This window comes from Oncorhynchus kisutch, linkage group LG4 (genome assembly GCF_002021735.2).
Source record: "Oncorhynchus kisutch isolate 150728-3 linkage group LG4, Okis_V2, whole genome shotgun sequence".
In the NCBI taxonomy this organism is placed as follows: domain Eukaryota; kingdom Metazoa; phylum Chordata; class Actinopteri; order Salmoniformes; family Salmonidae; genus Oncorhynchus; species Oncorhynchus kisutch.
In genome coordinates, this window is record NC_034177.2 from 41716249 (window position 1) to 41740672 (window position 24424).

Here is a 24424-nt window from a genome sequence, read left to right on the forward strand (position 1 = left end):
TATGAAACATAAAATAGCAGAGCAACTCTCCAAATCAACAGAAGTTACACCATCCCATGAGTAAGAAAGGTATACAGTCAAGCTTAAAATACCATACACAGTGATATCCAAGCTTTTCAACTGGAGAGGCCATGGAAACCGGTAGGTGAGGATATTAACATCATGGAAACCGGTAGGTGCAGATATTAACATCATGGAAACCGGTAGGTGCAGATATTAACATCATGGAAACCGGTAGGTGCAGATATTAACATCATGGAAACCGGTAGGTGCAGATATTAACATCATGGAAACCGGTAGGTGCAGATATTAACATCATGGAAACCGGTAGGTGCAGATATTAACATCATGGAAACCGGTAGGTGCAGATATTAACATCATGGAAACCGGTAGGTGAAGATATTACCATCATGGAAACCGGCAGGTGCAGATATTAACATCATGGAAACTGTTAGGTGAAGATATTACCATCATGGAAACCGGTAGGTGCAGATATTAACATCATGGAAACCGGTAGGGGGAGGGTCATTGTAAATAGACCGGGTAGCCATTTCATTAATTGTTTAGCAGTCTTCTAGCTTGGGGGTAGAAGCTGTTAAGGAGCCTTTTGGACCTAGACTTGATGTTCCAGTACCCCTTGCCGTGCGGTAGCAGAGAGAACAGTCTATGATTTGGGTGACTGGAGTCAACAATTCTTTGGGCCTTCCTCTGATGACAGGAAACTTGACCCCAGTGATATACTGGGCCGTACCCTCTGTAGTGCCTTACGGTCGGATGCTGAGCAGTTGCCATACCAGGCAGTGATGCAACCGGTCGAGATGCTCTCGATGGTGCAGCTGTAGAATTTTTGAGGATCTGGGGACCCATGACAAATCTCTTCAGTCTCCTTAGGTGGAAAAGGTGTTGTCGTGCCCTCTTCACGACTATCTTGGTTTGTTTGGACCATGACATAACATTGAGTCAATACCTGAACTGTTACAATACAATATTATGATTGATTGGATGGATGATTGTGAGGAAGATTAAACTCGCTTGCTTGCCATAGAGCAGTTGGTGGAGACTTTGCAAATCCTTAAAGTGTTAGTTCCTCCAAATTACAAAATAACATTCATTACTTTATTCTGTATTCAGTCTTTGGACAAGGGAGACTGGCCAGGTAAACAAAACCAAAGCATGGACCGCAGTCTTACCTTGTCCATAGACTGCTTACAGGAAATCCAAAATGTTATTTTGTCATTTGGATGAACTATCCTTTTAACGGGGCAGTGCGGTCAACAATGTGATTTTCCAGTTATTGTAATGATATTTCCACACTATGGGGTCGAAATAACACGGAAATTGTGAAAATGGGGCTGTTTTTGGGCCACAGCATGACGCCACAATCTTATCTGATTATTCCGACCAATGACCATTAATCTTTTATTTACTTATGTGTCCTACTTTGAAGGGGTAAGCAAGGTAGACTCTAGAGTAGACGATCCTATCCGCCAATCAGGGCTGAGTATGTAAATATATTTACAATAGTATCAAACCGCCCAAACGACCAGACAGCATTTCGATGGCAAAATGGTAGAAAACACACACAGTCATTTATTAGACGTACAGTGATGATTTAATAGTTCACGGGCATGTTAACATCAATACTCCAATATGAATTTATACAGAGGTCAAAGTGTGTTGTTGTTCTATTGTAATCAGAACAGCCTTTTCCATAGTCTTTTCCATGCACCTCTCCCCCCAACCAGAGAGGAAGAGGCGAAGCGAGAGGTTTCACTCTCGCCAAAATAAGCCTTATTTTGGACTTATGCTTGTCGCCTGCCTTCCCGCCTTCGGGACAACGACTCCCATTGTTAGGGCGGAGACATGAGCAATGTGATTTCCCCCAGCCTGCTTCTTTCTCTCTCTCTCGCTAGTCCTGCAGAATCACCGATGGCGATCGATGTGCCATTGGCAGGGGCCTCGGGGGCCTTGATGAGGTGTTGACCTCTGTCCAGCACACTGCCTGATTAAAAAGGTGAGCCGCCCCTGGCCCAACCTCACTTTTCATGTGCTAATGGTCATTTACCATAGTAATGCTGCTGCTCCTCTGTCCACTTCCCTCAGGGATAGGCACGTGCATTGAGATTTTCTAGTTAAAGAAGAGGTTAATGCTAGCCCGGTCCTAGTATCTAAAGGGACAGCACCAAACCGGTGAGAATGACCATAGAAGTTAGCAAAACAGCAAAAACAGATCTGGGACCAGGCTAGGTTAGCGCTACTTCACATAAGCAGTCATTGGATGGATGATGTATCAGTTTCATAAGAGCCGATAAAGGAGAACAGAGCTTCTATTCTTTTTGTGCAGGGGGAGTCACTGGTTCTCTCTCTGTCTCTCTTTTAGTGATTTTGACATAGATGCCATTCTTAGGACCGAGCGTGGTGTGAGACTTCAACCAGAGGAACCTGGAACATAAAGAGCAATATAGGGCAGAGGTTAGAGAGAGCAAGGTCACAGCATAGACCGAGCCGTCTCCATGTGACTCAAACGGGGACTCAAACAAACAAACTGCATCAACGCTGCACTGCACTTGACTTTTAAAGTCCATTTCCCTGACATTCTCAAAGATGGCATCTGCGCTAAACGTCTCGGATGTCTGCGTAAAAAGTAAATTACCTTAAAGCGACAAGTGAAGTACGGTTTGTTGGAATCTTAGCCTCTGTATTTAAATATTTTAACGAAATCAACTAAATGACCTTTAAACACTTAGGTTGAGATAAGTGTCAAAAGAAGGGCCATCGCAGGTTGAACCCACCTTAGTGTCTGTGCTGGCCACGATGTTGAACTTCCTGAAGACGTGCACCAGGGCCATCGCAGGTTGAACCCACCTTAGTGTCTGTGCTGGCCACGATGTTGAACTTCCTGAAGACGTGCACCAGGGCCATCGCAGGTCGAACCCACCTTAGTGTCTGTGCTGGCCATGATGTTGAACTTCCTGAAGACGTGCACCAGGGACATCGCAGGTTGAACCCACCTTAGTGTCTGTGCTGGCCACGATGTTGAACTTCCTGAAGACGTGCACCAGGGCCATCACAGGTTGAACCCACCTTAGTGTCTGTGCTGGCCACGATGTTGAACTTCCTGAAGACGTGCACCAGGGCCATCTTGATCTCCAGCTGGGCCAGCCTCATGCCCACACAGCTGCGGGGCCCCGCCCCAAACGTCAGGTACACAAAAGGGTGTCTGCTGGCCTTGGCCGCTGTGAATCTGCATGGGAGAGAGTAGAGGCCTTTAGTGGTCAGTCTGGAGTACACTCTGATAGAGTGCTAGTCAAATACACTTGAACGTGCATTCTGTAATGTATCATTGTATTATCACTTGTGTCAATGTAAAAGCACTCCCCGTTGTACAGAACACCCACAATGGGACATAACGTGAGGCAATGACTGAGTGTAGCTGTGCTGTGTAACGATGTAACTGTGCTGAGACTTGCCTATGGTATCTTTATACTAGACCCATAGTAATGGAACAAGAATAGACTGACTGTCTCCTACCTGTCAGGGATGAACTTCTCTGGTTCGGGCCAGTTCTCTGGATCATAATGCAGATAGCCTGCAGGGATCTCCAGAGTGGCTCCCTTCGGTAGGAACTGTCGGTTGACCATGCAGTCCTCGTCTACGTCACCGGGCAAACCTGAAACAAAATGGCTGCTCAGTTTCAACAATGCGGATAAGAAATGGTGAACTGTGGAAACATGGGGGACATGGCCATGCACAGTACATAAGAGAAGTTTATTGGTCGCATCCATAGTTTAGCAGGTGTTATAGTGGTGCAGGGAAAGGTTATGTTACTAGCTCCTAACAATGCAAATGTGAAACAGCTAGAATTTTAAGAAAACAAATATTTAAAAAAAGAAAGAAATCAAGAACGGTGGGACGAATCCAATTGGTATCAAAATGCAATCCGTGCACATTGTACACCAGGGGGATTTACACAAGCTAAACTAAGAATGATCTGTACAGCAGCAGCTATACTACAGAGAGCTATGTCAAGAATCCAGTTTACAAATACAAATATGCGGTGTGTATAAACAGTGTAACTAAAACACAATGTCCAGTAGGAGAAATATTAGAATAAACTATGTCGGGATTGGGAATCATTCTAAACATACATAATGTCAATAGTATCACTATGTTTCATACTATCATACTGCACGGAGAGAAGACTTACCTGAAACCAGGAGGATAGAGACGCAGAGCCTCGGATATTTCAGATCCTGCACATTGGTATAATCTGGTGAATCCTACAAGATAAAAGCATTTATGTAAGTTACATTGTATTTACTTTGGTACCAAACAATCCCTATAACATCCCTACTGAAAGCAAGCAAATCCAAGGAAGAAAAGGAGCTAAGTGCAATTTAAACTAGTGCCAGCAGAGAGCAGCAAAACATCACGTTATTCAGGTTACAGCTATGAGGTTATTTGGAGAGCATGGCTAAGAATAGAAGAGTTTGGCATAGGCTGCACCAAACAAATCACAAAGAAGAACTACATCAGAAACTAGAGCATGTTTGTATGAATGATGAGAGTGACTGAGTGGACATTAAACCTGTCTAGCACTGTTAAACACGGACTATGTGTAGTGCAGCTGAACGACCCTCTGTCCCTAAAACAATGTGTGTGTGTGTGTGTGTGTGTGTGTGTGTGTGTGTGTGTGTGTGTGTGTGTGTGTGTGTGTGTGTGTGTGTGTGTGTGTGTGTGTGTGTGTGTGTGTGTGTGTGTGTGTGTGTGTGTGTGTGTGTGTGTGTGTGTGCCAGTGAAGAGCCTGTGAAGATGGCTCCATTGTCTAGCCTTGCGGCCACTTCTCATTGGGCGCCACACAGATCCCAAGGGGAATGACATGTCCCTAATGAGCACTAAGAGTTAACGCAGCTCTCTGCTCCACTGATAAAGCCCAGCAGCCGCCAGACCTGTTGTGTAAGATGGGCATCTTACCACGAGAGAGGGAGGGAAAGAGAGAGAGAGAGACATATAGAGAAAAAGACCTTCAGAACAGAAAGACAGTGAGTTTTAGCGAGGTCTGCCTTGCAGTGCCCTCTCTGCCTGCAGTGCTGGGTGTAGCTAATGATTATTCAAGAGATTCTCTGGTCATTTGTCTACTTTTTGGCCAGTAGTTCTGAAAGTAGCGCGCACAAACCAGAAGTGGTCCCTTAAAAAAACTGCGTCACAATATGTGCTACACATCATTACTCTCTCTCGCTCTGCTGTGGGTGCATCTGGCTAGCTGTCACTCAAATGACGGGGAGCTGAAGCTCATTGGTTGAAATCAAATTGCTAGGGGGCTGGCCCACATGGAGGGAAATGTAGGGGAAATGGCACAGCACAACTTTGAGAAAAACAGATGCTTTCAAACTAGGGATTTCGTGGCTAATTGAGGTAAGACAGTAATTCTGCTCACAGATTATACATGTATGAACTACACATTGACACATCTAGCCCAAAACGGGAGGTTTAACAAATACTTTACACTACATGACCAAAAGTATGTGAACACCTGCTCGTCAGACATCTCATTCCAAAATCATGGGCATTAAAATGGAGTTTGTCCTCCACTCTTCTGGGAAGGCTTTCCACTAGATATTGAAACATTTCTGCGGGGACTGATGTTGGGTGATTAGGCCTGGCTCACAGTTGGCATTCCAATTCACCCCAAAGGTGTTCGATTTGGTTAAGGTCAGGGCTCTGTTCAGACCAATCAAGCTCTTCCACACCGATCTCGACAGACCATTCCTATATGGACCTCGCTTTGTGCACAGGGGATTGCCATGTTAAAACAGGAAAGGGCCTTCCTCAAACTGTTGCCACAAAGTTGAAAGCACAGAATCACATAGAATGTAATTGTAAGCTGTAGCGTTAAGATTTCCCTTCACTGGAACTACGGGGCCTAGCCTGAACCATGAAAAACATCCCAAGACCATTATTCCTCCTCCACCAAACTTTACAGTTGGCACTTTACACTGAGGCAGGTAGCGTTCTTCTGGCAACCGCCAAACCCAGATTTGTCTGTCGGACTGCCAGATGGTGAAGCGTGATTCATCACTCTAGAGAACATATTTCCACTGCTCCAGTCCAATGGCGACGAGCTTTCCACCACTCCAGCCAACGCTTGGCATTGAGCATGGTGATCTTAGGCTGTTGTGAGGCTGGTCGGCCATATAAACCCATTTCATGAAGCTCCCAACGAGCAGTTCATGTGCTGACGGAGGCAGTTTGGAACTCGGTTGTAAGTGTTGCAACTGAGGACAGAAGCTTTTAACGAACTACGCGCTTCAGCACTCGGCGGTCCTGTTCTGTGAGCTTGTGTGGACTACCACTTCGCAGCTGAGCCGTTGTTGCTCCTAGATGTTTCCACTTCACAATAATAGCACTTACAGTTGACCGGGACAGTTCTAGCAGGGCAGACATTTGACGAACTGACTTGTTGGAAAGGTGACATCCTATGACGTTGCCACGTTCAAAGTCACTGAGCTCTTCAGTAAGGCCATTCTACTGACAATGTTTGTCTATGGGGATTGCATGGCTGTGTGCTCGATTTTATACACCTGTCAGCAACAGGTGTGGCTGAAATAGCCGAATCCACAATACTTTTGTATATGTAGTTTAGTAGTCGCCAAAGTTCCAGAGTGTGTCTTTAATGCTTGGTGTACTGCAAGGCCAGGGGAGAGGGAGGGGGAGCGTTTGTGGTTTTCTAATTATGCAGATTCAATGACAATAACTTATCCGAATCCTGCGGGCCGGATTAACAAAGCTAACTCAACAAGTTGATCGGGAACACATTAGCCCCAGTGTGTTTGTTTTGTGGACATCCTGGTTCTGCACCACGGGGCCTGACATAGAGCATAGTGGTAGGAGATGTATCAGACATCCTGGTTCTGCACCACGGGGCCTGACACAGAGCATAGTGGTAGGAGAAGTATCAGACATCCTGGTTCTGCACCACGGGGCCTGACACAGAGCATAGTGGTAGGAGATGTATCAGACATCCTGGTTCTGCACCACGGGGCCTGACACAGAGCATAGTGGTAGGAGATGTATCAGACATCCTGGTTCTGCACCACGGGGCCTGACACAGAGCATAGTGGTATGAGATGCATCAGACATCCTGGTTCTGCACCACGGGGCCTGACACAGAGCATAGTGGTAGGAGATGCATCAGACATCCTGGTTCTGCACCACGGGGCCTGACACAGAGCATAGTGGTGGGAGGTGCGTCAGACATCATGTCTCAGCTCTTTAGCCAACAAATTCAGCCCATTGCTTGTTCCAACAGCACACAGAAACGTCGGGAAAACATACTCCCTTGCAATGAGGGCAATGAAAACAAGAATTTGTTATTGGTCAAGTTCATGTTTTCTCCCTGTTTCTCCCATTTGGTGCCTAATGAATATGACCCAGGTATCAGACACAGGAAAGCTGCTGATGAGCTGTGTTCTTTAACAAAAGGGTCAGGGTTGACTGATCTGACCACCCTGACCTTTCTCCTAACAGGGATCACAGACAGACAGAGAGGGAGAGAGAGATAAAGAGAGAGGGAGATGTTTTATTTATTTATTTAACCTTTAACTAACTAGACAAGTCAGTTAAGAACAAATTCTTATTGAAATGACGGCCTACCAAAAGGGAAAAGGCCTCCAGCGGGGACCGGGGACCTGGGATTAAAAATAAACATGTAAATATAGGACAAAACACACATCACAACATGATACAGAGAGAGAGATGGGAGGGAGACAGAGAGAGAGATGGGAGGGAGACAGAGAGAGAGATGGGAGGAGACAGAGAGAGAGATGGGAGGGAGACAGAGAGAGAGATGGGAGGGAGACAGAGAGAGAGATGGGAGGGAGACAGAGAGAGAGAGATGGGAGGGAGACAGAGAAGAGATGGGAGGGAGACAGAGAGAGAGATGGGAGGGAGACAGAGAGAGAGATGGAGGGAGACAGAGAGAGAGATGGGAGGGAGACAGAGAGAGAGATGGGAGGGAGACAGAGAGAGAGATGGGAGGGAGACAGAGAGAGAGAGTGAAAGAGAGGGGTAGGGAGTGAGAGAAAAAGAAAGAGGGGTAGAGGGAGGGAAGGAGAGAGAGAGTGAGAGTGGAATGGGGACAGATGGATTGAGAGACAACAGACAATGACAGACAGACACAGGGGAGGAGGCATCTGGAGCCAGGGTTGCGCTCAGTTCACACTGACTCCCAGGCAGAATAAATCCAGAATATTTCCGGTCTGATAAACGTGGTGTGCTAGGCCCTGTGTGGAATCATAGCCCCCCCCCCCAAACACAGCACAACATGAAGCCAGACAGGAATGACAGAGGGAGCTGGAGCGGCACTAAGCGGCTAATGGATGGAGGGACTGGGTGTCGAGGAGAGGAACCCTGCTCTGTCTGTTGCCTGTCCCGGGGACGTCCAGAGGGCACAGGGGCATTGGAGTGTGTTCTGAGCACCCCCAAACCTCCTCCTAAGACCCCCTTAAGCACCTGAGTTGGTTTGATGTCTGCTTGACTGCATGTGGTACATTGAATGATAACAATGATAACGTCCAGCAAGAATGCACTTTGAGACCCTTTCCAGTCTCCAGTCAACCTGAGCTCACTTCAAAACCTTCCAGACCTTCTTTTGAGGCTCTCCAAGGCCCTTCCAGACCCCATCAGAGGACCAGCTCTTCCTAAAAGACACGGATCAGTGTTTTAAAGGGCAGAGCAGCAGCAGGGGGGGGGGGGGCACGGTCATGATAGGAGTCTGAACCGTTCCATAAAACCTGCTGTTTGATCTCCTATCATCTACTGTTACTGACAGGTCGACCTCCCACACCTCGGCAGCAGGAGACCTGTCCAACCATCGAGCGTACGACTAGCTAAACGTAGCCTTCTGTCAAGGCACACATTTGCACAAAACCATTGGTTCAAATGTAGGTGAAAAAAGTGGTTCTTGGCACCATACAGGGGGTGTCAAATCCTGGTAAAATCGCTTTAAATCATTGGTTCTAGTGTAAAAGACGTCAAACTAATGCAGCCCAAAGGAAAGAGAGATTTGACTGGTATGCTGGGTATAAAATCTCCATTTGGCATGTCTGTCTAAAGAGGGGTAGCCTCCTCTGAGGTCCGCAGGTCTTGAGATCCACCCATTTATGTAACAGAAGCCAGTTGAACAGTGTCCCTCGACAGGCGTCTCTGACACTCACACAGGTACTACAACATCCACCAAAACACGGATGAAGTCATGATGGCCTGTTGAGGAGGCAGTCCCCCAAGACTAGCCTTCAACATCTAACTATTTCAGGTAAAGCACTTTAAACACAGAACAAGCAGAAGGTACACGAGGAAGTATCACATTTACTGCATTTCACTGAAATCCTAAATTCATTGAAGACGTAAAAGTCCCGCTATGTTCAAAGCATCAAAGGAATCACCCTGAAAAGACAGAGGAGACGTTTACTGTTACTTCACCAGACACATTTCAAAGCCACTCAGAGTCTAATATTCACCTCTTCTCTGCTGCAAAATGACATTCATTTCTGCACAGCCGGAAAGTGAGACTCCAAAGTAGTCGGCCTTCAAAGTGCCTGTGTGGTTACTTCTATTTCTCTCCCCCTCTTCATTACAGGGGCCTATTTGGAGGAGAAAAACAAGTCATTACTGTGTTGAATATGGGAGCTGTAACCCTCCCTTTCATGCCTAGTTTGCCTCAGTGGCTCTAGCTTTCATGTCCTGTGGCCTACTACCACACAGTGTGGTTGCGCCCCAAATGGCATCATATTCCCTATATAGTGCCTACTTTTAACCAGTAGTAGTGCACTATATGGAATAGGGTGCTGTTTGAGACGCAGCCTCTGTGTCTGGCCCTGCCGCCCAGTCTTTCCGGTTTATTTACATTCTATTGCCCCCATTTGAAGGCCAGGGCCTGGGGAGGCTCTGAGACATAGGTGCGTTGGACACGCACACACACAGACACAAACACACACAGCCTCATCGAAGTGATCGCACCCGCGGCCCCCTTATCTCCGCTGTATCCTGCAGGCGGAGTTGCCACGGCAACGGTTACTTATGGTTATTGATAGTGATAGAGGCGTATATGTTCAAACAAGATATGTGGCTTTGGGGGATTGTTAATACACAAATGCAATGACTGTCGGTTTGCATTGTCTTCTAATAGCAAGGAACAAAGAGAGAGAAAGAGGAAACAGAGAGATATGAGAGAGAGAGATAGGAGAGAGAGCGAGGAGAGAGAGAGATAGGAGAGAGAAACAGAGAGAGAAAAAGAGAGAGAGAATTAGATAGGGGAGAGAGAGAGAAATAGATAGGGGAGAGAGATAGGAGAGAGAGAGAGATATGAGAGAGAAATAGATAGGGGAGAGAGAGAATTAGATAGGGGAGAGAGAGAGAAATAGATAGGGGAGAGAGATAGGAGAGAGAGAGAGGAGAGAGGGATAGATAGGGGAGAAAGAGATATAGGAGAGAGAGAGAGAGGAGAGAGGGATAGATAGATAGATAGGGGAGAAAGAGATATAGGAGAGAGATATGAGAGAGAGATATGAGAGAGAGAGAGAGAGGAGGGAGAGAGATAGGAGAGAGAGAGAGAGATAGGGGAGAGAGGAGAGAGAGAGATAGGAGAGAGACATCGATAGGGGAGAGAGAGAATTAGATAGGGGAGAGCGAGAGAAAGAGATAGGGGAGAGAGATAGGAGAGAAAGAGAAGAGAGGGATAGATAGGGGAGAAAGAGATATAGGAGAGAGAAAGAGGAGAGAGGGATAGATAGGGGAGAAAGAGATATAGGAGAGAGAGAGAGAGAGAGAGAGAGAGAGAGAGAGAGAGAGAGAGAGAGAGAAGAAAGGGGAGATAGGGGGTAGAGATAATTAGATAGGGGAGAGATAATTAGATAGGGGAGAGAGAGAGAGAAATAGATAGGGGAGAGATAGGAGAGAGAGAGAAGAGAGGGATATATAGGGGAGAAAGAGATATAGGAGAGAGAGAGAGAGAGAGAGGGATAGATAGGGAGAAAGAGATATAGGAGAGAGAGAGAATAGAGAGGGGAGAGGGAGAGACAGGAGAGGGAAATAGATAGGGGAGAGAGAGAGACGGGAGAGAGAGATATAGGGGAGAGAGAAAGAAATAGGAGAGAGAGAGAAATAGGAGAGAGAGAAAGATAGGGGAGAGAGAAAGATAGGGGAGAGAGGGAGAGCTAGGGGAGAGAGAGATAAACTCATCAAAAAAGAAACGTCCCTTTTTCAGGACCCTGTCTTTCAAAGATAATCCAAATAACTTCGCAGATCAGATGCTCATATGCGTGAATGTGCCTTAAGCATGCTGCAAGGAGGCATGAGGACTGCAGGTGTGGCCAGGGCAATAAATTGCAATGTTCGTACTGTTAGACGTCGAAGACAGTGCTACAGGGAGACAGGACGGACAGCTGATCATCCTCGCAGTGGCAGACCACGTGTAACAACACCACAGGATCGGTACATGCGAACATCACACCTGCGGGACAGGTACAGGATGGCAACAACAACTGCCCGAGTTACACCAGGAACGTACAATCCCTCCATCAGTGCTCAGACTGTCCGCAATAGGCTGAGAGAGGCTGGACTGAGGGCTTGTAGGCCTGTTGTAAGGCAGGTCCTCACCAGACATCACCAGCAACAACGTCGCCTATGGGCACAAACTCACCATCACTGGACCAGACAGGACAAAAAGTGCTCTTCACTGACGAGTCGCGGTTTTGTCTCACCAGGGGTGATGGTCAGATTTCGTTACACCGAGGCCTGTATTCTGGAGCAGGATCGATTTGGAGGTGGAGGGTCTGTCATGGTATGGGGCGGTGTGTTACAGCATCATTGGACTGAGCTTGTTGTTATTGCAGGCAATCTCAATGCTGTGCGTTACAGGGAAGACATCCTCCTCCCCTGCAGGTTCATCCTGACATGACCCTCCAGCATGACAATGCCACCAGCCATACTGCTCGTTCTGTGCATGATTTCCTGCAAGACAGGAATGTCAGTGTTCTGCCACGGACCTCGAAGAGCCCGGATCTCAATCCCATTGAGCACGTCTGGGACCTGTTGGATCGGAGGGTGGGGGCTAGGACCATTCCCCCCCAGAAATGTCCGGGAAATGTCCGGGAACTTGCAGGTGCCTTGGTGGAAGAGTGGGGTAACATCTCACAGCAAGTGAATCTGGTGAATCCAGCAAATCTGGTGCAGTCCATGAGGAGGAGATGCCCTGCAGTACTTAATGCAGCTGGTGGCCACACTAGATGTCTGTTACTTTTGTGGAACTTGTTCAGTTTATGTCTCAGTTGTTGAATCTTGTTATGTTCATTCAAATATTTACACATGTTAAATTTGCTGAAAATAATCGCACTTGACAGTGAGAGGACGTTTACTTTTGGGGGGGTTCAGATAAGGGAGAGAGAAGGATATCGGAGAGAGAGCATGTCTGTGCTCTCTGCAAACACAAAGCAAACCACAGAGAATCTCTTGTGTGATTTAACAGAACTAATATATCACAACTGGTTAATCCTAATCTTCTCCATCAATCTAAATACCAATAATGATGTGAAATATGTGATTTGATTTCACAGTAAAAGAACATAAACACAACAATAATAAATGCCATTCTGCAGGTGCTTTTATCCAAAGCGAATTACAGTCACGCGTGCATAGATATTTACGTACGGGTGGTCCCTGGAATTGAACCTACTACCCTGACGTTACAAGCACCATGCTCTACCAACTGGGCTACAAAGGGCCACAATGACAGCATGAGACGGTGAAATGAGAACAAAACACTTCAGGCCATTTTTCAATTTTACTTGGGGTAGTCGTGGAACTGGCCAAATTGTTAATTAGTTTGACTAATTGCTGAAAGTGTTGGAAGGAAATTGATTGGAGAGAGAGAGAGAGAGAGAGAGAGAGAGAGAGAGAGAGAGGAGAGAGAGAGAGAGAGAGAGAGAGAGAGAGAGAGAGAGAGAGAGAGAGAGAGAGAGAGAGAGAGAGAGAGAGAGAGAGAGAGAGAGAGAGAGAGAGAGAGAGAGAGAGAAGAGAGAGAGAGAGAGAGAGAGAGAGAGAGAGGAGAGAGAGAGAGAGAGAGAGAGAGAGAGAGAGAGAGAGAGAGAGAGAGAGAGAGAGAGAGAGAGAGAGAGAGAGAGAGAGAGAGAGAGAGAGAGAGAGAGGAGAGAGAGAGAGAGAGAGAGAGAGAGAGAAGAGAGAGAGAGAGAGAGAGAGAGAGAGAGAGAGAGAGAGAGAGAGAGAGAGAGAGAGAGGAGAGGAGAGAAGAGAGAGAGAGAGAGAGAGAGAGAGAAGAGAGAGAGAGAGAGAGAGAGAGAGAGAGAGAGGAGAGAGAGAGAGAGAGAGAGAGAGAGAGAGAGAGAGAGAGAGAGAGAGAGAGAGAGAGAGAGAGAGAGAGAGAGAGAGAGAGAGAGAGAGAGAGAGAGAGAGAGAAGAGAGAGAGACATTCATTGCTAACCAATCCATCTCAACTCAAAGCTATGTTAACACCAAAGAAATAGAAATTTGCCTGGAACACTCAGGGGTACACTCAACATGTCCGCTGGTCCACCCATCACAGAACACAGAGACACAAACCCCCTTTCTAGTAATTCTATTGCTATGATAACGCTCCACTCCTCTGACCATCCCTATTATGGGGCTGTGAACTCCCAGCTTCTCTAATGGGTCTATTTCACTCATCACCCAGCACCACTCAACCTCCCCTCTCTGCCTCTGATGGAGTCAATAACCACAGAGCAGCCCAATGTTGGACTGGATTCATCAGAACGGCCCCTGGGTCCACTCTATACATGGAGGGAGAAGGATAGATGAAATAGATAGAGGTTGTAATGGCAGGTTACAGGCCACACCACACTCATAGCAATAATACAGTAGCAGGCTTTTACAAAGGAGAGGTTGGATTTCAGAGGTGTCTACTGTCTATTATGCTTATACTACTGTCTATTATGCTTATACTACTGTCTATTATGCTTATACTACTGTCTATTATGCTTATACTACTGTCTATCATGCTTATACTACTGTCTATTATGCTTATACTACTGCCTATCATGCTTATACTACTGTCTATTATGCTTATACTACTGTCTATCATGCTTATACTACTATCTATTATGCTTATACTACTGTCTATTATGCTTATACTACTGTCTATCATGCTTATACTACTGTCTATTATGCTTATACTACTGTCTATCATGCTTATACTACTGTCTATTATGCTTATACTACTGTCTATCATGCTTATACTACTGTCTATTATGCTTATACTACTGTCTATTATGCTTATACTACTGTCTATTATGCTTATACTACTGTCTATTATGCTTATACTACAGCAAGGCACACACTATTGCTTACTGCTATGAAATACATCCCAGCGTGCTATATTCCATCTCAAAGTGTCACGTAAATATATTCTGTAGAACAGTATGTTGTGAGGAACTGTTTGAAAGAATAAGCAACTGTAATGCTATCATTGCCTCGAGAAGACACCACAGGGAAGGCAGCCTGAACCTCCATATGATCTACTGCTCACAGAATGGCAGAAGTGTCACATCTCTCTCCCTCATTAAGCAAACTGAAGACAGTATTTAGTGAGGACAGACCGAGAGAAAAAGAAGAGGGAACGAGAGAGAGAGAGAGAGAGAGAAAAGAGAGAGAGAGAGAGAGAGAGAGAAAGAGAGAGCGAGAGAGAGAGAGAGAGAGAGAGAGAGAGAGTGAGTGAGAGAAAGAGAGAAAGAGAGAGAGAAAGAGAGAGAGAGAGAGAAAGAAAGAGAGAAAGAGAGAGAGAGAGAGACAGAGAGAGAGAGAGAGAGAGAGAGAGAGAACCCCGTTGCCACAGCTGTAGAGCGTGCTAGCTGTTGACATTCAGCACACATCAGTCAGAGAGAGAGAGCAGCAGAGTTACTCAAAACATTTTGTTTAAGGCAATCTAACACTGGCATATTAAAGCCCTTCTTGTCCCACAAGCCCTTGCTTTGTTATGGGGCCCTTGTGAAGACAGCAGCCTTCTTTTTCTCTCAATCACTCCAGTGCAGTAGATAATTTAGTTCTCTAGAACAACTCCCTTTCTTCCTGATATCTTACAGGTACTGTTTTGGGTTATTGTATCTTTCCTGACTGTCATGCTGCAATTCTACTTTTAGCTGCCAATGTGTAAAGTAATACAACTATAATGCTGTCTATACTAACTACAGTTGAAGTCGGAAGTCGACATACACCTTAGCCAAATACATTTAAACTCAGTTTCACAATTCCTGACATTTAATCCAAGTTAAAATTCCCTGTCAGATAGGATCACCAATTTATTTTAAGAATGTGAAAAGTCACAATAATAGTAGAGAGAATGATTTATTTCAGCTTTTATTTCTTACATCACATTCCCAGTGGGTCAGAAGTTTACATACACTCAATTAGTATTTGGTAGCATTGCCTTTAAATTGTTTAACTAGGGTCAAATTATTCAGGTAGCCTTCCACAAGCTTCCCACAATAAATTGGGTGAATTTTGGCCCATTCCTCCTGACAGAGTCAGGTTTGTAGGCCTCCTTGCTCACACGTGCTTTTTTAGTTCTGCCCACAAATTTTCTATAGGATTGAGGTCAGGCTTTGTGATGGCCACTCCAATACCTTGACTTTGTTGTCCTTAAGCCATTTTGCCACAACTTTGGAAGAATGCTTGGGGTCATTGTCCATTTGGAAAGCTTTAACTTCCATGACTGATGTCTTGAGATGTTGCTTCAATTTATCCACATAATTTTCCAGCCTCATGAGGCCATCTATTTTGTGAAGTGCACCAGTCCCTCCTGCAGCCAAGCATCCCCACAACATGATGCTGCCACCCCTGTGCTTCACGGTTGGGATGGCGTTCTTCGGTTTGCAAGCCTCCCACTTTTTCCTCCAAACACAACGATGGTCATTATGGCCAAACAGTTCTATTTTTGTTTCATCAGAGCAGAGGACATTTCTCCAAAAAGTACGATCTTTGTCCCCATGTGCAGTTGCAATGGCTTCTTCCTTGCTGAGCGAGGACTCATTAGACTGTGGATATATATACTTTTCCTCCAGCATCTTCACAAGGTCCTTTGCTGTTGTTCTGGGATAAATTTGCACTTTTCACACCAAAATAGTGGTGCAGTGGCGCAGTGGTCCACCAGAGACTCTGGGTTCGCGCCCAGGCTCTGTCGCAGCCGGCCGCAACCGGGAGGTCCATGGGGCGACGCACAATTGGCCTAGCGTCGTCTGGGTTAGGGAGGGTTTGGCCGGTAGGGATATCCTTGTCTCATCGCGCACTAGCGACTCCTGTGGCGGGCCGGGCTGTGGCGGGCCAGTGTTTCCTCCGACACATTGGTGCGGCTGGCTTCCGGGTTGGATGTGCGCTGTGTTAAGAAGCAGTGCGGCTTGGTTGGGTTGGGTTTCTGAACCTTCGTGTCTCCCGAGCCCGTATGGGAGTTGTAGCGATGAGACAAGACAGTAACTACTGACATTTGGATACCACAAAATTGGGGGGTAAAAAAATATATGTTCATCTCTAGGAGACAGAACTCGTCTCGGAGGGCTACGACCACAGCTGTGTGGTCCCATGGAGTTTAAACTTGCGTATTATTGTTTGTTCAGACAAACATGGTACCTTCAGGTGTTTGGAAATTGCTCACAAGGATGAACCAGACTTGGCTGATTTCTTTTGATTTTCCCATGATGTCAAGCAAAGAGGCACTGAGTTTGAAGGTAGGCCTTAAAATACATCCACAGGTACACCTCCAATTGACTCAAATTATGTCAATCAACCTATCAGAAGCTTCTAAAGCCATGACATCCTTTTCTGGAATTTCCCAAGCCATTTAAAGGCACAGTCAACTTAGTGTATGTAAACTTCTGACCCACTGGAATTGTGATACAGTGAATTATAAGTGAAATAATCTGTCTGTAAACAATTGTTGGAAAAATGACTTGTGTCATGCAAAGTAGATGTCCTAACCGACTTGCCAAAACTATAGTTTGTGAACAAGAAATTTGTGGAGTGGTTGAAAAATGAGTTTTAATGACTACAACCTAAGTGTACGTAAACTTCTGACTTCAACTGTATATACTGTGTACACAGAGCAATAAACAAGGGAACGCTTTTCCAAATCCCTTTACATGGATGCTAAACCCTTTCCCATCCTCCATGACATACTGTAACTACGCAGCAGGCCACATTTCAAAAACAGATATTCAGACAACTCTTAGACAGGACAGAAATATGTTATCAATGGCTGTTTACTCAATGTATCACGGGGACTCAGGGAGATTGTTGCCTTTCCCTGTGCAAAGCCGTTAGGGCGAGAATTATGTGGGCATGAATGATTCAATAGAGATTCAATAGCGATGACCCTATGGGACGGGGCTGGACGTCAGTACTGAGACCTGTGTTTGGCCCCTGTAGAACACACACACTGTAAGAGCCAGGAGGATAACTGACTGGCTGGGGAAGATATTAAGCCCCAGACTTTCTCAAGGATCAGCCTGAGCTCTCAATCCACCCTCTTTCTCTTTCTCTCTCGCTTTCTCCCTCTCTTTCTCCCTCTCTGTCTGCCTCGCTTTCTCCCTCTCTGTCTCCCTCGCTTTCTCCCACTCTGTCTCCCTCTCTGTCTTCCTCTCTGTCTCCCTCTTGGTCTCCCTCTCTGGCTCCCTCTCTTTCTCTCTCGCTTTCTCCCTCTCTGTCTCTCTCTGTCTCCCTCTCTGTCTCCCTCTCGGTCTCCCTCTCTTTCTCCCTCTCTGTCTCCCTCGCTTTCTCCCTCTTTGTCTCCCTCTCTGTCTCCCTCTCGGTCTCTCTCTCGGTCTCCCTCTCTGTCTCCCTCTCTTTCTCTCTCTCTTTCTCCCACTCTGTCTCCCTCTCGGTCTCCCTTTCTGTCTCCCTCTCTGTCTCCCTCTCTGTCTCCCTCTCTGTCTCCCTCTCTTTCTCTCTCTGTCTCCCTCTCGGTCTCCCTTTCTGTCTCCCTCTCTGTCTCCCTCGCTTTCTCCCTCTCTGTCTCCCTCTCTGTATCCCTCTCTGTCTCCCTCTCTGTCTCCATCTCTGTCTCCCTCTCGGTCTCCCTCTCTGTCTCCCTCTCTGGCTCCCTCGCTTTCTCCCACTCTGTCTCCCTCGCTTTCTCCCTCTCTGTCTCCCTCTCGGTCTCCATCTCTTTCTCCCTCTCTGTCTCCCTCTCGGTCTCCCTCTCGGTCTCCATCTCTGTCTCCCTCTCGGTCTCCCTCTCGGTCACCCTCTCTGTCTCCCTCTCTGTCTCCCTCTCTGTCTCCCTCTCGGTCTCCATCTCTTTCTCCCTCTCTGTCTCCCTCTCTGTCTCCCTCTCGGTCTCCATCTCTTTCTCACTCTCTGTCTCCCTCTCAGGATCCCTCTCTTTCTCCCTCTCTGTCTCCCTCTCGGTCTCCATCTCTTTCTCCCTCTCTGTCTCCCTCTCTGTCTCCCTCTCGGTCTCCATCTCTTTCTCACTCTCTGTCTCCCTCTCAGTCTCCCTCTCTTTCTCCCTCTCTGACTCCCTCTCTGGCTCCCTCTCGGGCTCCCTCTCTGTCTCCCTCGCTTTCTCCCTCTCTGTCTTCCTCTCTGTCTCCCTCTCTGTCTCCCTCGCTTTCTCCCTCGCTTTCTCCCTCTCTTTCTCCCTCTCTGTCTCCCTCTCTGTCTCCCTCTCTGTCTCCCTCTCGGTCTCCCTCTCTGTCTCCCTCTCTGTCTCCCTCTCTGTCTCCCTCGCTTTCTCCCTCTCTGACTCGCTCTCAGTCTCCATCTCTGTCTCCCTCTCGGGCTCCCTCTCTGTCTCCCTCTCGGTCTCCCTCTCTGTCTTCCTCTCTGTCTCCCTCTCTGTCTCCCTCTCTGTCTCCCTCTCGGTCTCCCTCTCGGTCTCCCTCTCTGTCTCCCTCTCTGTCTCCCTCGCTTTCTCCCACTGTGTCTCCCTCTCTGGCTCCCTCTCTGTCTCCCTCTCGGTCTCCCTCTCTGTCTCCCTCTCTTTCTCCCTCTCTGTCTCCCTCTCTGTCTCCCTCGCTTTCTCCCACTGTGTCTCCCTCTCTGGCTCCCTCTCTGTCTCCCTCTCGGTCTCCCTCTCTGTCTCCCTCTCTTTCTCCCTCTCTGTCTCCCTCTCTTTCTCCCTCTCTGTCTCCCTCGCTTTCTCCCTCTGTCTCCCTCTCTGTCTCCCTCTCGGTCTCCCTCGCTTTCTCCCTCTCTGTCTTCCTCTCTGTCTCCCTCTCTGTCTCCCTCGCTTTCTCCCTCGCTTTCTCCCTCTCTTTCTCCCTCTCTTTCTCCCTCTCGGTCTCCCTCTCTGTCTCCCTCTCTGTCTCCCTCTCGGTCTCCCTCTCTGTCTCCCTCTCTGTCTCCCTCTCTGTCTCCCTCGCTTTCTCCCTCTCTGACTCGCTCTCAGTCTCCATCTCTGTCTCCCTCTCGGGCTCCCTCTCTGTCTCCCTCTCGGTCTCCCTCTCTGTCTTCCTCTCTGTCTTCCTCTCTGTCTCCCTTTCTGTCTCCCTCTCGGTCTCCCTCTCGGTCTCCCTCTCTGTCTCCCTCTCTGTCTCCCTCGCTTTCTCCCACTGTGTCTCCCTCTCTGGCTCCCTCTCTGTCTCCCTCTCGGTCTCCCTCTCTGTCTCCCTCTCTTTCTCCCTCTCTGTCTCCCTCTCTGTCTCCCTCGCTTTCTCCCACTGTGTCTCCCTCTCTGGCTCCCTCTCTGTCTCCCTCTCGGTCTCCCTCTCTGTCTCCCTCTCTTTCTCCCTCTCTGTCTCCCTCTCTTTCTCCCTCTCTGTCTCCCTCGCTTTCTCCCTCTGTCTCCCTCTCGGTCTCCCTCGCTTTCTCACGCTCTGTCTCCCTCTCTGTCTCCCTCTCTGTCTCCCTGTCTGTCTCCCTCGCTTTCTCCCTCTCTGTCTCCCTCTCTGTCTCCCTCTCTGTCTCCCTCTCTGTCTCCCTCTCGGTCTCCATCTCTTTCTCCCTCTCTGTCTCCCTCTCTGTCTCCCTCTCGGTCTCCATCTCTTTCTCCCTCTCTGTCTCCCTCTCTGTCTCCCTCTCGGTCTCCATCTCTTTCTACCTCTCTGTCTCCCTCTCTGTCTCCCTCTCGGTCTCCCTCTCTGTCTCCCTCACTTCTCCCTCTCGGTCTCCCTCGCTTTCTCCCTCTCTGTCTCCCTCTCTGGCTCCCTCGCTTTCTCCCACTCTGTCTCCCTCTCTGGCTCCCTCACTTTCTCCCTCTCTGTCTCCCTCTCGGTCTCCCTCTCTTTCTCCCTCTCTGTCTCCCTCTCTGTCTCCCTCTCGGTCTCCCTCTCGGTCTCCCTCTCTGTCTCCCTCTCGGTCTCCCTCTCGGTCTCCCTCTCGGACACCCTCTCGGTCACCCTCTCTGTCTCCCTCTCTGTCTCCCTCTCTGTCTCCCTCCCTTTCTCCCTCTGTTGTCTTTTCTCGGTGGCGTGACAGACATTTCTGATCAGCGAGCACAGAGATACGTGACTGCAGGGACAGTCCTGTCGCACACATGCACACACAAATGTGATAGCTCGCATGCACATGGATGCATGCATACAGACACACACACACCATCTTCAATCCTCTATATCTATACTGGTTCTCTATATCTATTACCACCTGCATCGTCACACACAACCAGCCCTCCTTCAATCAACACTGTGTGCAACAAGCATTCAGAAATCTGGTTCAGATTCATATCAGCATTTCCTTTTACCTCGCTCCCTCTTTCACACTGATTCTCCCTATCCATCTCTCGTTCTTTCTCCACCCCACCTTCCCTTTAACCATTTCCTTTTACCTCGCTCCCTCTTTCACACTGATTCTCCCTATCCATCTCTCGTTCTTTCTCCACCCCACCTTCCCTTTAACCATTTCCTTTTACCTCGCTCCCTCTTTCACACTGATTCTCCCTATCCATCTCTCGTTCTTTCTCCACCCCACCTTCCCTTTAACCATTTCCTTTTACCTCGCTCCCTCTTTCACACTGATTCTCCCTATCCATCTCTCGTTCTTTCTCCACCCCACCTTCCCTTTAACCATTTCCTTTTACCTCGCTCCCTCTTTCACACTGATTCTCCCTATCCATCTCTCGTTCTTTCTCCCCTCCCACCTTCCCTTTAACCATTTCCTTTTACCTCGCTCCCTCTTTCACACTGATTCTCCCTATCCATCTCTCGTTCTTTCTCCACCCCCACCTTCCCTTTAACCATTTCCTTTTACCTCGCTCCCTCTTTCACACTGATTCTCCCTATCCATCTCTCGTTCTTTCTCCACCCCACCTTCCCTTTAACCATTTCCTTTTACCTCGCTCCCTCTTTCACACTGATTCTCCCTATCCATCTCTCGTTCTTTCTCCACCCCACCTTCCCTTTAACCATTTCCTTTTACCTCGCTCCCTCTTTCACACTGATTCTCCCTATCCATTTCTCGTTCTTTCTCCACCCCCACCTTCCCTTTAACCATTTCCTTTTACCTCGCTCCCTCTTTCACACTGATTCTCCCTATCCATCTCTCGTTCTTTTTCCACCCCCACCTTCCCTTTAACCATTTCCTTTTACCTCGCTCCCTCTTTCACACTGATTCTCCCTATCCATCTCTCGTTCTTTCTCCACCCCACCTTCCCTTTAACCATTTCCTTTTACCTCGCTCCCTCTTTCACACTGATTCTCCCTATCCATCTCTCGTTCTTTCTCCACCCCACCTTCCCTTTAACCATTTCCTTTTACCTCGCTCCCTCTTTCACACTGATTCTCCCTATCCATCTCTCGTTCTTTCTCCACCCCACCTTCCCTTTAACCATTTCCTTTTACCTCGCTCCCTCTTTCACACTGATTCTCCCTATCCATCTCTCGTTCTTTCTCCACCCCACCTTCCCTTTAACCATTTCCTTTTACCTCGCTCCCTCTTTCACACTGATTCTCCCTATCCATCTCTCGTTCTTTCTCCACCCCCACCTTCCCTTTAACCATTTCCTTGCTCTAAATATAAATACTTTTCTGACCTCCTTCTCCCTCTCTCTCACTACTTCCCCCCTATCTTCTTTCATCCCTCTCTCCCTCATTCCTTCTCTCTCTACTAGTGCGAGGTCAGGTTTCAGGGTCAGGGAGTCTTAGTGATGGAGATGAGAGGCTCTATGCTGCCCTACTCAAAGCCCTCTGTCTCTCCTTCTCTATGCCCCCCCCCCCCCGTCCTCAAGTAATCAAGAGGACAGTGGCTTTTCAGGATCATCTGAACAATGACGCAAAGGAAGGGAAGGATGTTAAGGAGGGAGGGAGAGAGGAAAGGAAGGAGAGATGTTCACACAGCCCGGTCCTCGTTTCATCCAGTCTATTGAAAAGAGAATAGAAAAGCTGTGTAGAGCGGTGGATGATAAGAGAGAGCAGAAATACCAGCTGCTGCCTTACTGGAGTTAACTGGTGAAAGCCCTGTAGAGATCACAGGATCACCCCACAAATAGAATGCTGTAGCCTGGATTCACACACCTTGGACCAGAACAGGAACATGGACTTTGTCTGCAGCTCAATGAAGGGAGACCACTTCCTCGGGCACTCAATATCAATAAATACAAGTTATTCTGTTATATTCTCTAAATATGAAAGTTGCCATAAAACATGACCAAGTGCACAGGGGATGTTCAGATTGTTGCTTCGACAGCACAGTTGGTGGTATATGGATGGACTCTACCAAAAGGAAATGTATTATCAGTACACTGTAGTTCACAGGCACTGTAAAGACCCCTGACTGTGTTAGAGAGAGTACTAATGATTTCCCATTCGGAAAGCGCTACATTAATGTGGGAGCAGCCTTGGAACCGCAAACAGATCAAATTGGATCATTGCTGCTTTACCTGCCCCCAGCGTTGTTCTCGTAGCCTTGTGACGATCATGTGTCAATATCGGGTTATATCATTTCTGAGCGAAGACGATTTTATTTTCGTGCGCAACTAAAAGAAATAGATATCATTATTCTGGAACGAGTTTCTCTGTTGTCGGGATGGATACATATGTTTAACATTGGCAATAAGATGAGAGACATAAGTAGGGGATATTTGAACCATACGATGCAGTGTTTATCATGTAGTTCAGAACGCCTTGGGAACCCTGAGGTTAACAGAAGAAAACAGGCTGAAATGAGGAGGGACTACCTAGTACTTGTCCAATAAGAAACGCTTGTTTTCATTTTCCGTTGCAAAGGTGTCCACCAATGAATACAAAGGGACCAGCCGGCTGCTTAATGTGTGCTGTGTGTCAAGGAGCATTGGCAACTACCTCTCTCTCTCTCTCTCTCTCTCTCTCTCACTGCTTTTCTCCATCTGTCTCTCTCTATATGTCTCTCACAGTTTCTCTGTCTCTTTCTTGTGGTTTCTCTCCCTGAATAACCCCCCCAGAAATCATCCTGTAGCCTATGTCTGAGCGATGCACAATAGAGTTTGTGCCAAATGAGTTCACATTTCAGCATGAGTGATGTTTTGACCTTTGACCTGAGCTGTGGGCAGAGGTTCAGAGAAAGCCCAAAGCCTCCTGCTCCCCCTGCCAGGCCTGGCATCATGCCATAGGCTTACAGCAGCTCTCACTTCTTTATGGCAGGCAGCCCTTACCTCTGCAACATCTATAGAGACTAGCTCCAGAACTTATAACCTTTTATCTGTAACTTAAACAATAGATGACAAGCTCTCTATTGTACTGCTACAGTAAACACTGAACCCTGTACCCTCTCTCTCTCCTTCTCCTCCATCTCCACAATGAACTATGTACCCTCTCTTTGCACACTCAATCCGTTCTCTCTCCCTTCCTCTCTCTCTCTCTCTCTCTCTTTCCTTCTCTCTTCCTCTCTTCCTCTCTCCCTCTAAACCCCTCTCCTCCCTGAAGCACTCTGCCAACAGACAGACAATGTGGAAGCAGCATAACACAGCAGGGGCTGCCCAGGCTGAAACATGTCATTTAAGAAGTGCCGGTCTCTCCCCTTTTTCCGTCTTAACATCTGCATGAGTCATTATAGGCCTTGCTTCAACTCATTCTGTTATTTAGGGAGATAAGAATCACAAATTAATGAGAGGACCCCCTATGGACATCGACACAGCGGTAGAGAGAGAGAGAGAGGAACATTCATTAGCTGGTCAAAACAGCTGCAATGCTAACCCATCCATGTCAACCCAAAGCTATGTTAACACCAAAGAAATAGAATGAACTAGAATGAACCAAGCCCGTCAGCGGGAGAGAGAGAGACACATTTGCATGTTTGACTGCTCTAGCCTGAGTGGTACAGTCAGAAGATACCACACGGGGATGGCTCTTCTCAGAAAGAGAGTGAGGTGAGATGATTGAGTCACCGCCGGCTAGCATTCACAGAACACAGCGTGTCTCTGCTGGAGGCTAGGCTGTCGTAGCCCGCCTGAACACAGCGTGTCTCTGCTGGA

The 24424-nt window shown here is 47.5% G+C and overlaps 1 pseudogene; it reads right to left on the reverse strand.

The window, feature by feature from the left end:
• Nucleotides 1-1597: 1597 nt before the first annotated feature.
• The window catches only part of LOC109889542 (thromboxane-A synthase-like), a 41865-nt pseudogene continuing 19038 nt past the window's right edge, over nt 1598-24424 (reverse strand).